This window comes from Notamacropus eugenii, chromosome 6 (genome assembly GCF_028372415.1).
Source record: "Notamacropus eugenii isolate mMacEug1 chromosome 6, mMacEug1.pri_v2, whole genome shotgun sequence".
NCBI lineage: Eukaryota > Metazoa > Chordata > Mammalia > Diprotodontia > Macropodidae > Notamacropus > Notamacropus eugenii.
The window spans coordinates 313,746,473-313,762,281 of NC_092877.1; positions in this window are offsets into that span (position 1 = coordinate 313,746,473).

A 15,809-nucleotide genomic window follows, 5' to 3' on the forward strand; every position below is an offset into this window, starting at 1 on the left:
TTTCGGGGAGGACAGGGTAATAACTAGGAAAGTTAGAAAAGGCCCCTCATAGGTTACACATGAGATGAACCTTGAGGGAATCCAGGAGGAAGTACAGAGGGAGAGCATCCCATGTATGGGAGGTGGGGATGGGGAATGGCCTATGGAAAGTCACAGAGGTAGGAGATGGGACACCATGTAAGGAGAGCAGGGAGTAGGCCAGTTGGGCTAGAAGATAGAGGAAATGAGAGAGAGTAATATGTAATCAGTCAGGAAAGATAGGTCAGAAAATCTGCCCCTTGTCAAAGCCTAAGGGATAGGGATAACTCATGCAGAAGTTGTACTATGTGTAAGATACATACATACATGGGCTATCTAATTTAAAGATGTGAGTAGTCCACATCTGGCATGGATAGACATCTGATTTGGGATCTGACTCACCACTCTCTGAGGGAAACTGATTTCTACCTTTGTGGGGAGCTGGAAGAGGATTATAGATGGGTTATACTCCTTCCTTCACCCACCTCCTAAAGGGGAATTAGGATAGAATTATAGTCATCCAACTTGCCTTACATATTGGTAATGTAGGGATATGATGCTTTGGGGGACCCCAGGATCAAGACCACTTTCTCTAATCAAGCTCAAGAAGGAAGGTAATATTTAATCACCAGATTAGATTACTACCATTAAACATTAGTTACACAAAAAGTCATCATTAATATTAAAACTTTTTGTAAAGTAAACAGTAAGCAAAAACTGGAAACATGATATGAATGCCAAAATATAATAAATAAGAATTCTGTGTTCTTTTCAGATGGGAGTGAGATAAGACCTTAGATCTTATGAGAGAGGTTGATCACATTGAGAAGTCTGCCTTCAGCAGTCTCTGGTGTTACAGGGATTTAAAGCCAAGTGACAAATTGAGGGCCAGCTCCCCACATTCCTGCAGCTCTGAAGGCTCTCAGTAGCCGCAGGCAAAGTTCTTACTCTGTGTCTCTGACTTTGCTCAAATTTCTTCAGCCATACTCAACATTTCCAAAGCAGCTTCTTTATCTTCACACAAGTATGTAGTATCCTAGCTCAGTGCTATCTCAAGCAACCAAGGGTTGCATCCCCTTATAAATTTGCAAAGCAGCATAGATAGACCTACAGCTATATCTTAGGACATTGTCCATTGAACAGGCAGTGATGTTACACCAAGAACTGACCTTTCCAAATCATAAGTTTTCATTGACCTCTGATTCTTAGTGCAAAATCCTATCCAGCAGTGGGGGAAAAAAGAATCTAAGAAAATCAGCATGAAATCTTTTCAAAGAAAAGACAGTAATATATCCTAGAAAGACAATTTTCATGGCAAATATATTGTACTTAAAATTATGTCTTGATTTGTCTGATTTTGTGTTCTTGAAATAAAAAATATTTGTACTCTAGTTATTTCAGATTGATTCCACTGAGTGGAATCACAAACAAATATAGAGTTCATGACAGTGTCCTTTTGGTATTATCTTTCTTGCCTAAATATGGATTCACACTGTTGGAAAGCCCCAGGAAGCTATGAAAGCAATTTTCTTTCTCATACTTGGCATATAATTACAGTATTCAGAATTAAAAGTTCAAATTGCAATAGATTTCCACTTTAGTTGCAATTGATTTTGAAAATAATTTTCATAATGTTTTTCCCCTCAAGTCATTTCAGGTATTAGCTATCCATGACCATGTACAAGATCTATTTGTCATTCATATGGGAGGAAACTTTTTTCTTTCCTTTTGAGAAGAGTAAATTTTCCAGTAAAGGGCTATTTGGATTCCTCCCTATGGGATCAACATTGACCTGGGTTCCTGAAGGATGTGTTTACAGAGAATGAACTCTGATAGTTCCTGTGAAACTGGAAAGGTTTTATATAGGCAATGGACAAACTCATGTCAAAGGACAAAGCTCTGAAGACTGAACTTGGAAGGCTGATCTCCAGGTGAGGATGTTTTCCCCCCTAGAGCAAATCATGAAGACTACAAAAGTGTGGAGAGTTTGCCCCAGCTCAGTGGGGCCAGCACCCATACTGATGAAATCATGAATCTTTGGAAGCATTCAAAAAAGCAAGCAGAGGAGATGTTTTTACTGGACTCGACCTTATTTGATTATTGTGTTGAAGAGCAGGATGTGGGCATGATTCATATATTTTCAAATTTCTTTCCATTGTATTCTTTGGGGAATCTCATGCTTTCTCTTGGAAGGAGGCACTAGCAAAGATTAGAGTTAGTTACTAGTAAAAGAAATGAGAATTTCCTAATTCATGAAGGATGCCCAATTTCCTGAGGAATATTGCCTGTGCTTGGAGTTGAATCTTAAAGTTAGATCTAAATGTAGCACAACAAAAGTGGGACCCCTCGAGATGATTTGGAGTGTCTAATTTGCACTGGCAAATGAGAAGCCACGTGAGTGAATAAAGTCAAAGGATGATTTTCTGTTGCCCATAAAACCTGTAGCCTCCCCACAAACTGGACCTGACAAATCATCCAGTCAGTCAATAAATACCAATTTCAGGCACACTATTTATGGGGTGCTATCCTGGGGCTCCTCAAGGGAGGGGAATATCTCACTTCTTTACTCATATGAACAGGCACAGTGCATGATACATAGCAAGTACTTAACAGATGCTTGTTGGCTGATTCAGTTAAATTCTTGAATGATTTCTATCTTCCTTTTCTTCAGTTAAATTCCTATCCATAGATTAAAGCCTAACTCTGTTGGAGTCCTTGGTTCAAATCCCACCTTTGGTGCTCACAACTTATATGACATTGGGCACATTTCTTTATATCTCTGGGTATCAGTTTCCTTAATTGTAAAATGGAGTTGGACTCAGTGGCCTCTGTGGTCCCATCTAGGTCTATGATCCCACAAAATGTCACTTTCTCCAGAATTTTTTCTAAAATCATCCCCCACCCCTTGCCACCCCCCACATTCATTCTAGATCTATCCATGAAATCACTGTACAATGTTATCCATCTGTATTTGTGTCTAATCTACAGATTAGACTGTGAACTTCCAGAGTGCAATAATCATATCATATTTTTACTTTGTATCTCCATCATTCATGTAGCCACTGTGTTGGCACAATGGATACAGTGCTTGTACCTGGAGTCAGGAAGACCTGAGTTCAAATCCAGCCTCAGACACTTGCTTCCTGGGCAAGTCACTTGACCTCTTTCTACTTCAGTTCCCTCATCTTTAAGATGGGGGCAATAATGACACAGGCCTCTCAGGGTTGTTGTGGGAATAAAAATGACAGAATATTTGTAAAGAGCTTTGCAAATCCTCAAAGCAAATTGTAAATGCTAGCTACTATTATTGTTTATTACTATCATTATATTATATAATATTATTATAATTTTATAAATAGAGGAATATGAAAAAATCCAAGACTGGGTTCCTGTCCTCAAGAAATTTGGTTGGTTAGTTGGTTGTTGTCCTTTGTTTTCGAAGAGGACCAAAATGACATCACCATGATAAAGTGAAGTTTAAGTGTGTCCAGCTGAGGTTGATCAGACCAATATGAACTCAGAATGCTCTACCACAGGTTGGGCATATATAGTCCATGTGAATATTTGGTACGGATACTACAAATTTGCTCATCGTATGTTTACTTTGTGCTGTCTCAATTCTGTTTTACTCATATAGCACAGCCCCCTTTCTGATGTGGGCATGCCATGCTGAGCAATCCTGTGCCAGTGTCTCCCATTATTGCACAGTCAAATCCAAAGTTCTTGAGAAAGACCTTAATAGTGTCCTGGTATTTCTTCTTCTGACCACCATGTGATCTCCTGTCCCATGTGAGTTTTCCATAAAATAGTCTTTTTGGCAAGCGTACGTTTTGCATTTGAACAAAGTGGCCAGCCTATAGGAGTTGTGCTCTCTGAAGAATAGTTTGAATGCTTGGCAGTTCAACTCAAGCAAGGTCTTCAGTGTCTGGTACCTTATCCTGCCAAGTGATCCTCAGAATCTTCCTAAGACAGTTCAAATGGAAGCAATTCAGTTTCCTGGCATGGTGCTGGTAGACTGTTCATGTTTCACATGCATATAGCAATGAGGTCAGCACAGAGGCACTGTAGACTTTCAGTATGGTAGTCAGTCTAATAAGACAGTCCTGTCCTCAAGAAATTTAACATCTAGTTGGAGATATAAGACATGCATACACGAAAAGTTGAAAATCAAAGAAGACAATCTTATAAAAGATGTTCCAAGGTAGAGTATCATGTATGGTATTGAGAAGGAAGACTAAATGAATTTAAAGGAGAGAAACCATGATGGGCTGGAGACTCTAGAGAGGACACAGTACTGAAGCTGGGTCTTGAAGAACAGGAAAATCTTATATAAGCAGAAAGAGCAGGAGGTGATGGGACAGAAATAGGAGAGAAAAGCCCAAGATGGTAAAGTGTGGAATATTTTGAGTATCTAAATACAGCAAATTAGATGAGTTATTTTGGAGCTGTGAAGGAAGCAGTGGAAGAGAAAAAGCTGGAAAGGTAGACTGGGCCCAGATTGTGGCAGACTTGGAGTGCTAGAATAAGGAACAACTGAAGGTGCTTTAAGCAGGAGGGAGATAGAGTGAAAATAGAGTTTTAGAAAATTACTTAGAAGTCAGGAACATCTGACAGAGAATGAGGGAGAAAGTTAGGATCTAGGAAGAGGTGTGGTAGATGTTTTGGAAAGGGATGTCATTGGAACCAAGTCTAGTGTGCTGCATGTGGAAAGTGAGCTCTTTACAAAAGGAGACACAGTGTGTTCAAATTGGAAACGATTCCTCTCAAATTCAGTTTTGATCCTTGCACAACAAGAATTTCAGTTTTTCTTCTCACATGTGAAAGCTAGATGGAAAATGAACTGGTTACATGTGTTCCCAAAATACACGTGTATTTTGCTATTACACACCTTTTCAGACAAGTCTAACTTTCATGACTTATGAGTGATATGGTGGATAGACTACCAGACTTGGCAGTAGAAAAATCTGGATTTAAGTTCTACTGATGGCACATAACTGGCTGAATGATCCTGTGAAAGTCATCTAACTTTTAATTTGCCTCAGGAAACTCTCTAAGACTATAAACTTCAGAGGAGATACCAATATGTATTTTTGGAAGAATTTTCCTCACCTCAAGTTTCCTATACTAGTGGAATCATAAATCCAGATTCCTTCTTTCCTCCCTTCCCCTCTTACCTCTTCCTCCTCCCTTATTTCCTTCTTTCTTTCCTTTCTTCTTTCCTTTTTTCCTTCCTTCCCTCATACTTCTCTCCCTACCTTCCTACCCCTTCCTCCTTTCCTTCCTTCCTTCCATCCTTCCTTCCTTCCTTCCTTCCTTCCTTCCTTCCTTCCTTCCTTCCTTCCTTCCTTCCTTCCTTCCTTCCTTCCTTCCTTCCTTTCTTCCTTCTCTCATGCCTGGAATGTTCTCCCATGATGTCTCTGTCTCCTGGCTTTCCTGGATTCCTTCAAGTCTCAGCTAAAATCTCACCTTCTATAAGAGGCCTTTCCCAGTCTCCTTAATGCTACTGCCTTCCCTCTGAGATTACCTCCAATTTAAATATATATCTTACTTGCACATAGTTGTTGCATCTTATCTCCCCTGTCTGAGTGTGAGCTCCTTGAGGGCAGGGACTGTTGTGTCTTCCTTTGTATCCCCAGCATTTATCAGAGCATCTAGCACATAACAAATACTTAGTGTTGTTGGTCCTTCCTTTTCAAAGAGAACCGATGACATCACAGGTGATGTCTTGACTTGTACATGAATTGGATCTAAGTGAGCAAGAATTTCACAAAGTCACCCCCCCCCCCTTTTCCAGAGTCATCAAGGTCCAGGAATAAGACAAAACTCAGCATGACTTGGTGATGGCCCAGAATGCAGTAGATGACCTTGGTGTCTTTGCTGCCTGATCAAGCTCTAAGAGATCTACAGCGCCTATTTCATCCACCTTCATGACCATTGGTGCAAATTGTTCTCATCCACCCATTACACCAAGGAAAGTCTTCACATAGTTGGGGGAAGGCATCCCCCTCCCTCCCTGATGGGTTTCAGGCCTATCAGTTACCCTCAAACTGGAGTAGCCCATTGGCTGTGATGGTTTTACCAGGGTGTGGCCTCTTTGTATGCTGCAGTTTCTTGGAGCCACAGGAGAGTTAGGAGAAAGGGAGACACCAAATGAGGATGAGCAACCTTGAAAGGGGCTCGGCAATCCCTCACACCAGAGGTACTTGTCTTCCCTGAATACCCCAGAAAGATGTGAACTGATCATCTACTTAGATACTTACCTATCTATGTCTACATACTTATATACATCCATTAGTCATAAACCATGAATTCTGATTCCTAAGTGATCTCCCAGGAGACCAAGAATCATAGACTTTATTCATATTACTTCCTAACATGGTAGTTAAAGGTATTTTTGAAGAATGGCACAGGTACAGAGGAATTTCCTGTGTAGACTCTTAGAATGAAAGAACTTAAAGGGAAGTTTGAAATCATCTCATCCAACTCTTCCCACCCACCCCCATTTCACAGCTAGGAAACTGAACCTCTGAATGACATAGGTGTATATTCAATGTCACATGACTGATCGGAGACAGAATTGTGGCTAGATCTCAAGTTTCTGCCTGCTAGTGTTCTTCTTTTCTCTAACATATTTTGAGTTCATATCCAATTAAAATTCTGTCAATATGGAGACTTCACAGATTTTGATGGTTTTGATGATGATATTAAGAGTGTATTAAGAAATTTGTGAAAATTAATGATTCCTTGAAGGTACAACAACTGAGATAACAAGTTGCGAAGGTCGAAGAACATTGAGTACATCCCAATGGAAGATTTCTGAGAGCATGTATAGAAAAGTCACCAAGAATATAAAAGTGTGGATAGCTACAATCTTCATCACTTGAGAGTGTACCCACACTGATGAAATAATAATCTATATGGGTATTGAAGTATGTGCCAAACAGGATCAATACTGGGGGTAGGCGGATGAGCACCTAAGAGGTATTCAATGACAATTTGTTGATTAATTAATCGATATGCCTGAGAAAACATTCTCCATTGGCTTTGTAACACTGCCAGAAAGTGCCAGGTCACTTATACCTTCAGATTAACACATTATATGTGATTATTTGTAATGATTTGCAATTATTACCGGGTTAATGAATCATATAGACATAAGGATTCAAGCACTTGAAGATTACCTGGCCCAATGTTATTTTTTCTAGATGAGGAAGTAGTCATAGATGCGAATTGATTTACCAGAGATCATAATTCAGATAGTTGATGAGTAACAATTGAGTTATTATTGGCTATTAACACTACCTTGGTTTAGGATTTTTTAAGAGGGAGATGAGGTGGAATCCTCTAACTTCCTCTTCAAAGTCAATCGCAGCTGTCTGCTGGTCTTTCCCAAATGGAAAGAGCCCATCTCCTTGAAAGACAGGGCCCATGTGTGGATCAGCTAGGATTAAAGGTATGCAGAATATTTTAGGAACTTTTCAACTCAGACAAGTTGTGTTTCCTAAGCCTCTCTAAATGGAAAATCTGCTTTTTCACATGAATGCTGAAGATTCACAGAGATTCCTGGAAGAAAACTAAAACATGATGATAAATAGATGCCTTTCTTAGACCACATGGTCCTGGTTGACATGAGAGCAAGCAGCCTGGAAGCTCTGAGATCCCAAGTCAGAATGAAAAACTGAGAGGTAAAAAGGAAATAAAAAGAGTAACAGAGTGATAGAATCACGAATTTGGGACTAGAAACAACATTCCACTATCCAGTCCAATCCTCGAACTCCATTGATGAAGAAACTGAGGGCTAGAGACTTGAAATGGTTTGCCCAAAGTCATACAAGAACTTAGTGGCAAATTTTGAACCCATGCCCTCACTTTAGGTTTAATGAGAAGTTGATTAAAGAGGCATCAGGTACGGGAGGAGAAATAGAGGAGAGAAGAAGAAAACGAAGAGGAAATCACAATGGTAGACGCAACTCCAGCTCCTTAAGGGGCAAAAACATACCATGGCTTCTTCAAATTCTGCAAAAAGCTAGGGATTTGGGAGGAGGAGAGAGAGATAGAACAAAGATAAAGCTAGTCAGTCAATAAAGATCTGTTAAGCACTGACTACATTCCAGGCTCTATGCAAAGTGCTGGGGATACAAAAAAAAGACAATTCCTGCCTTCAAGGAACTCACATCTAATGGGGGAAGACAGCACATGAAAGTATCTAAAAGATAAAGACAGAGAAAAAGACAGAGAAATGGAGAGACAGAGGAAAGCCTAGAAACCCAGAGAGATGGAGACACAAAGAGAAATAAAAAAGGAAGGGAGAAAGGAAGGAAGGAGGGAGAGAGGGAGGGAGGAAGGAAGAAAGAAAAGAAGAAAAGGAAAGGAAAGGAAAGGAAAGGAAAGAAAAGAAAAAAAAGAAAAGAAAAGAAAAGAAAAAGCTCAGAGACAGAGCGAAGCTCATGTTTAGGCTATGAGACCTAAACATTGCCTTCCCAACAGAGGGAATGTTCAAAGCACCCTGGAAGCAGAGTCCTCCCTGTAGTCAAGGCCAGGAGGCTTTGGCTTTCTGCCCCTCACCCTGAAATAGAGAGAAGAAAAGAAAGAGAGAGGGAGATCAGAAGAACTTCATTTTGCTCTAGTCAGCACCCTCCCCCTCCCCCCTCCCTCCTTCCTCCAGGATGGAACAGAAAACGCTTGTATGACTCCAGGTTTGTTTCAGTCTTTCTACTCCCAACAGTCTGTGCTAGATTGTGTGACTATGTGAGCTTGAACAATCACCTACTAGCTGTATGACTCTGGGCAAGTCACTTTACTCACTCCCAGCCTCAGTTTCCTTATCTGTAAAATGATGATAAAATTTCACAGACTTGTTGTGGGGAATCAAGTGAGATAGTATATACACAAACCTTAAAGTCTAATACAAATGTTATTATAATCAGTGGCACTGGGAAATGGCTGACAAAAATGAAGGTGCCACAAGGGAGGTGGGTCAAAGACCCATCCAGTACATTTGTTTCACCATTTTCTCTCCTCCAGCCTCTGTGGTCGATCAGGAATGAAAGTGTGGATGAGTATTGGTATCTATGAGCAGGTCAGGTGAGTCTCATCATCTTCCAGAGTTATCAGGAACCGGAGACACTTACACCCTTGGGCTGTTCTCCATTCCTCTAATAACCTCTGCAAGAGGGAGACTGGAGCCATAGAGGCCTAAGGAGTTAAGACAGTCCTTTTCATCGATGCACTGAGCAAATACTAACTCATTCATCATCTCCCTGCCCCCAAGAGCTAGAGAATCAACACCCAAATGGAGGGAAGGCTTTACTCCCTTCTATAAATTCCAGTTTCAGTAATCTGTAGTAACCCAAAGTTGTTGTTTTTCAAATACTTAAAATGCTAAAGGACCTTTCCAACTTCCATCCTAAGGTTATTGGATAATTTTCCTTTTGTGGGTTTGGGAAAGAAAAATGAGACAAAAAGGGATGCCAATGTATCCCAAAGAGTGACTTCACTGACTCGAGGGTACCAAGAATCAGAAAATTACAGAGGGTCAGTACTTGTCAGGATCTGTAGAGATCACATGGCCCAACCTCTTCTTTTTACAGAGAGGGAAACTGAGTGCCACTGTGAGAAAATGACCTGTTCAAGGTCATTCAGCTAGTTAGTAGTAGCAGTATTGTCTTAACTGAAAACTAGTCCTAGGTATGTTAATGTAAAGAGAATATTGATAGAGCAGGACTGTATTGAGCTGATATATATATATGTATATATATATATATATATATATATACACACACACACACATACATACATGTATAAATATATATACATATATATAAACATACACACATATAAATCTATTCAACTTTTTGGAGTAAACATACTATGCAAAATAAATATTACAGAATAATTTTGGTTTGTTTTCATTTTAGCAGGGCTGAAAAGAACTGTTATGGAAATGCTTGTTTTATTCCATAAATTAAAAAGAAAAATTAAAGAAGTGATCACAATTTTACAGGGAGAAAAAGCCCTGTTCCTTGACTACAACTCCAGGTTATTCCATGCTGGCTCCTCAGGGATGAAGGGTGGGGGGAAGGGAGAAGAAAAGGAAGTTGGACACATTTTTCCTTTGGATCTATGCCAATGATCACTTTTCTTTATCTAGCTAACTAAATCTTAATTGAAGACGCGTTCAACTTCCACCAGAAATACTTGAGAGAAAAATGTCCCAACAGTTTTCAGTGGTCATGTTAAAATGTCATGTGACAGAAGAAAGCTGTCGAATTTGAAACACTTTTGAGCAAAGTATGAAATCCTACGGAAGTGGCCACAGGTAAACAATTCCACGTTATCTCTGTAGCATAGCTGCATCTGGTGGTTTCTGCAGAGCATGAAATCAATAAATCCGGTGACCAAAGAAACCATTCCGGCAGAAGCGAATGTACTGTTCCTCCTCTTCTCCCCCAAAAGATTCTCATCTGCTTTCTCCAGGGTACTTTATTTAAACTGGGTAATGGTGATTCATTATCACAAGGTAAGTTAAGTATCCCATCCACCTGGAGACTGCCTGGGAATCAAGGATGTTTACTGAAGTGTGTTTGTCTATCCCCTCTGGAATCCATTTACCACCCTAATCTCAGGTCTGGTCAAAGTAAATGAGTAAGAAGAGGAAAGAAGTCAAATCTGTCGCAGATCAATTTCATCCTTGATTACCCCTAACATTCCTCCAACTCTCCCAGACAATCTATGCCTGTTTCCACTAACTCACTCATTTCATTTAAACGTCACACGTTTATTGGTATTTACTATGTCTCAGGAACTGTCCTCAGTTTTGAAGATTAAAGATGAAAATGTAATAATCCCTGCCCTAAAGATGTTTATATTCTAAAGTAGAAGACAGCACCTCTATTCGACTGTTCCCCTATTAAAACTCACAAGCCCCACTCCATGATGCCTCTAATATTTTCATTCTTTATAACACTTCTGTGAAGGACCTAAGTGTTAATTCCTATTTGTCTCCATGCCTCTACTCTCCCCTTTCTTTAATCCATTCACCAGAAAGCTGTCAAAGTGCAGATGCTAAAACAGGAGTATGACCACAACACTCTTCTTCTCAAGAAGCTTTATGGGCTCCCTGTTATTTCTAGGATAAAATACAAGTTCTCTTGTCATTTGAAGCCCTTCCATGCATAATCTATATTGATCTATTGACCTTTGCAGAACACCACTTTCAAACTCTGGTCTTTGCATATACTGTCCTTCACCTTTGCAATGAAATGTTCTCCTTCCTTAAGTCCCAACTCTCTTCCAGCCTCATCTCCAGAAGTTTTTCTTGATTTTACAGTTTTTAGCCCTCCTCTCCTTATGTTATTTTGCCTATATTTTGAATTTGAATGTGTACATATGGCCTCTCATCTCCCTGTAAAATATAAGCCTCTTGAGGGAAGTAATTGTTTCATTTTATCTATCCCCAATATCTACTTCAGTGTTTGACATATAGGGGGAGTGAGAAGAGGCTAGGGCCTCTGGTTTTATTGACATAGGAAACACTTTGTATGAAATTCCCTTTACCAGAGCAAATAAAAAGAACTGTCCTGCCATGTTATGGTCTTAGTTTCCTGGGTCAGTGAATGGTTAAGTGACTTGTCCAAGGTTGCAGACTAAGATGTAATTGGCAGAACTTGAACTCAGTTCTTTCTGACTCTCAGGCTGGTTCTCTCTCTGCTCTGTCAGCTGCTTCTTGCCTAGTAACTTAATACATGCTTGTAGAATGAAATTGAAGTGGTTACTATTCAATGTGGCGTTAGGTAGATCATACCTTAGCAGAAAAGATTAAAACCATAGAATTCCTTCTCACCAATCCACAGGAGGCAAACATGGCCCTTGTAATTTGGTCCAAGACATGAAACCACAATCACAACAATAAAAAGGTCTAGATTTTGTGTTTTAATAGCTAAAGCTTGTGGGCAGTCCTAGAGAAATTAAGTCCATATGTTTCTGATTCACATATATTTAAAAATCCATTAAAATGTTGTTTAGTTAACATTTACTTGATGCCCAAAGAAACTTCTTAGTCTTTCCCCTAAAAACAGGAAGATAGTTTTGGCCCAGGGAATGTGCACTTGAACACCAAGTGAGCCCTTGGATTTGGGGAAGCCTCACCCAGAGATGTTGGACAGGTTCTAATGTTAGCCCAGTGAGTTTTCTTCTCTTGTGTATTCCAACACTCATAACTCCCCTCTGTCCATCCACCCACACCTCACCTCTGGTGGCAAGGACTTGGAATTTAAAGCTGACCTCATGTGTCTACCAGGGAGATGTTACTCACTCGACTCTCAGAATTCCCAGACGCTCTCACCATCTCAGGGGAAAAGTCACCCTCTATGCTTCTTGTGAGCCAACACCCTAATGCTATAAATGATCTTCATTGTTGACTTGGGGGAGGAAGAGTATGGGATGATGAGGAAGAACCACAAATACACAAAACCATCTTCCAAGTTTCCACAACCTGTGCTCTTGGATCAAGATGAGAAAGGTCAAAAGGACTTCCTGAGTGAAGTAAAACAGTTTGTGTTACTGGCATTCAGGGCTTAAGTCGGGCAGAATCTCCCATCACTTCCGATCTAACATCCTTTTTCTCAGTGGGGACTGGGAGCCAGCCCTTTGGCTTATAGGAGTGGAAGAATTCAGTTTTTCCTTTACTGAAGCCCTCACTGGAATTCATCCATTGAAATCTATATCAAATTCTGAGTAGGAAGGGGAACTGCCCCCAGGCAGGGCAGCCATCCTTGGTTTAAAATTGTTTTCACTTCACAATGTGGGGAATATAGAGTTGCATGGGAAGAGAATCCATCTCATTGAAAAAATAACAGTTTTATGGAGCCTTCTTGTATGTCTAGACTAACAGATGAATAAGTTCCAAAAAAATCTTTGTAGAAGTTCTTTGAGAGAGACTTGGTTGTATTTACAGGGTCTCTAGAACAAAGGGTCTACTCTTTCTACTTAAATTCGGCACTGTTATTATTTTGAAAGATGATCATCTCCTCCTCCTTGCCAGCTAGCTGCTGAGTGGTGATTTCTTCACATTTTAAAAGGAAATTTACTTTAAAGAAAAAGGTGGGGGTAGGATAAGGAGAGACTTCCCTCCCCCCATGTTGCATGTTCCCAACCCCATCCCCCATTCCCTTCTTGGCCTGTGAGAAAACTGTGGGCTTGAGAACTTCAAGAGTTTATTTTCTATAATTAACTCTGGTTTGAAACCCCCTTAAAATGTACTTCCGGACAGCAGACCACAACTAGAAAGAGGGAATGAAGAGGAGAGAGGGCAAAAAAAAATTAAAAAGGAAAAGATCTGAAGAGTAGCAACTGTTTCCCAAGAAACTAGAGAAAAAAGTTTCCATCAGTGGGTCTGCTATTTCTCTCAAGTCTTCCTTTTGTCTCCCTCATACCAGGAAACGCAGTAGACATTTGTCACCAATAGCTCTTCGGGGTCTTCAGTGTTCCTCCTCTCAGTATACAAGCATGCAGGAATAGGATTTTGCAAGCAAGCAGTATTTATCTGCCAGGCTGGAAGTTGGGAAGGCAGGCTTTGGGAAGGAGTTTAAACAGTTCATAAATCAGAAGTAATTGAAAAGGATAGGGTCTCCTTTCTGAAAGCTATCCATAGTAACCTTTTTTTGTAAGAGAAAAAGAATCTCTTTACTGGGGCAAAATTATAATGTATGCTGAGGCCAAGAGTCTAATAAAGTCAGGTTGCCTCGGGTCATTCGATGTAATTTGTTTTTTCTGGCCAAATCATGAAATGCCTTCTATTGCTTGTTACTTTCATATGATACTATCTCATTTGATATTGTCAAGCATACTATGCCAGGCTGCATAATATTAGTGTTAACAAAGACCATTGGGAGAGAAAACTTTCTCTCTCTCTCTCTCTCTCTCTCTCTCTCTCTCTCTCTCTCTCTCTCTCTCTCTCTCTCTCTCCCTTTCTGTCTCTCTCTCTCTCTCTCCCTCTCTGTCTGTCTCTCTGTCAGTCTCTTTCTCTCTGTTTCTATCTCTTTTCTTTCTGTCTCTGTCTCTCTCTATCTCTGTGAGTGTATGTGTCTGTCTGTCTGTCTGTCTCCTTTCTCCTTCTGCACAATCCAAATAGCTGTCACTGTACTCAGAGGCAGATCTTGCCAATGGCATCATCTTTCATTATAGACAGCAGGTTGATAGAGTTTTCCAAATAACCAGGCTTGCTAGTTTCTCTAAATCCCAAATACACATATTTTTACTCTTGTATTGATTGATGGGACTTTATCTGTCCATTTTGTATCATCCCATCTGGATATGGTTTCATGAAAACCTGGAGTGTTAAAGAACCTTAAAGAGTTGTTTAATTTTTTTTTCTGTGCTTAGAGGACCATCCCTCTTCCTCAGTCCATTCCCCTGCTCCATCAATGGTAACTCAGAGAAACCAAAATACAGTTCTAAACAGCTATATCATGTATTGTCATTGCTGGAAGAATGGAACATGTTATCACGTTCTACTACAAGGCATACAATGGAAGCAAGTGAGACGTAGCAGTATCATGGTCTCCAGTGTACATTCCAATATGGCATAGATGCTACTAATGGACATATCCTAGATATCTAGATGCCTAGTTAGTCATAGACCCAATTTAGGAATAGAAGTAAGAGTAAGAGTTTATAGGAGTAGAGCAAGAAGAAAAAGAAAGCCAGTTGTACTTTGTAGTAGACCTCATGGAGTGACATCCCAGACCAAACTAGCCTTCCAGAGTTTCTTCTGGAATAGCACAAGTTGGAGAATGAATTGGATCTTGCTTAATGGGTCCTGTTATGACCATCCTGAATCAGCCTCTTGGGTCAGAAGGGTACTCCTTCTGTTCCAGAACAAACCTAGGATCTCAAGCAGGAGAACAAGATAGTAAAAAAAACCAGGTGTGCCCCAGACATCCTGTACCTTGAGCAGAACTGTTAACTTCTAGCTTGGAGGGTGTTTAGTCAGTTCTCATGTATATAATATGCATCCAGAAATCCGAAATGTCACATTGACATTTCAAGGATATAACTGCCCGAATTTCAATTGAGATTTATCTTTCACAGGGGGATTTCCTCCTTTTTAAATTCATATTGTTATAGGGTAAGGAGAAGGGAGCAGAAGACTAGAAGAGAAGGAGCAAGGCCTTTAGTGATATGGTTGACTGGGAGAACCATTACAGAAGTCACAAGATAGCATCCAGCTGTAACTGCCTGCCTCAGTGCCATGGTCATCCAAAACCTAGAATTTCAGGCATTGTAGAAAGTGCCTCACTTTATATGAATAACTAAACGAAAAGTAGATAGCAATTTCAATGCAACTCAACCAACACTTTCATACACCCATTAGCCCTATTCTAAGTAGGCACTAAGACTATAAACACCCCAAAAGAAGTAGTCCTAGATCTTAAAGAAGCTAACTTTCTTCTGGGTAGATAAAATGTATAGACAAGTAATATTATTAATCAGACCTGTGATTTCATTGGTAAAGGGAATTCTCAATGAGAAAATTCCTTCTACTAACAGATTGCTACCCATTCTGCAACACAAAGTTTTAGAGAGTTGCCTTGAGCACGGGGAGGTTAAATGATTTTCCTAGAGTCATATAGTCAGTGCCTTTGAGTTAGGACTTGAATTCAGGTATTCCCTATACTAAAGTGAGCACTCTATCCACTGTCCTCACTGCCTTTCAAGAATGGGAAAGACAGGCATTGCACAAATAAGATAGAATGAGGAAAACTGGAGGAACCAAGAAGGCTTAATAGGGG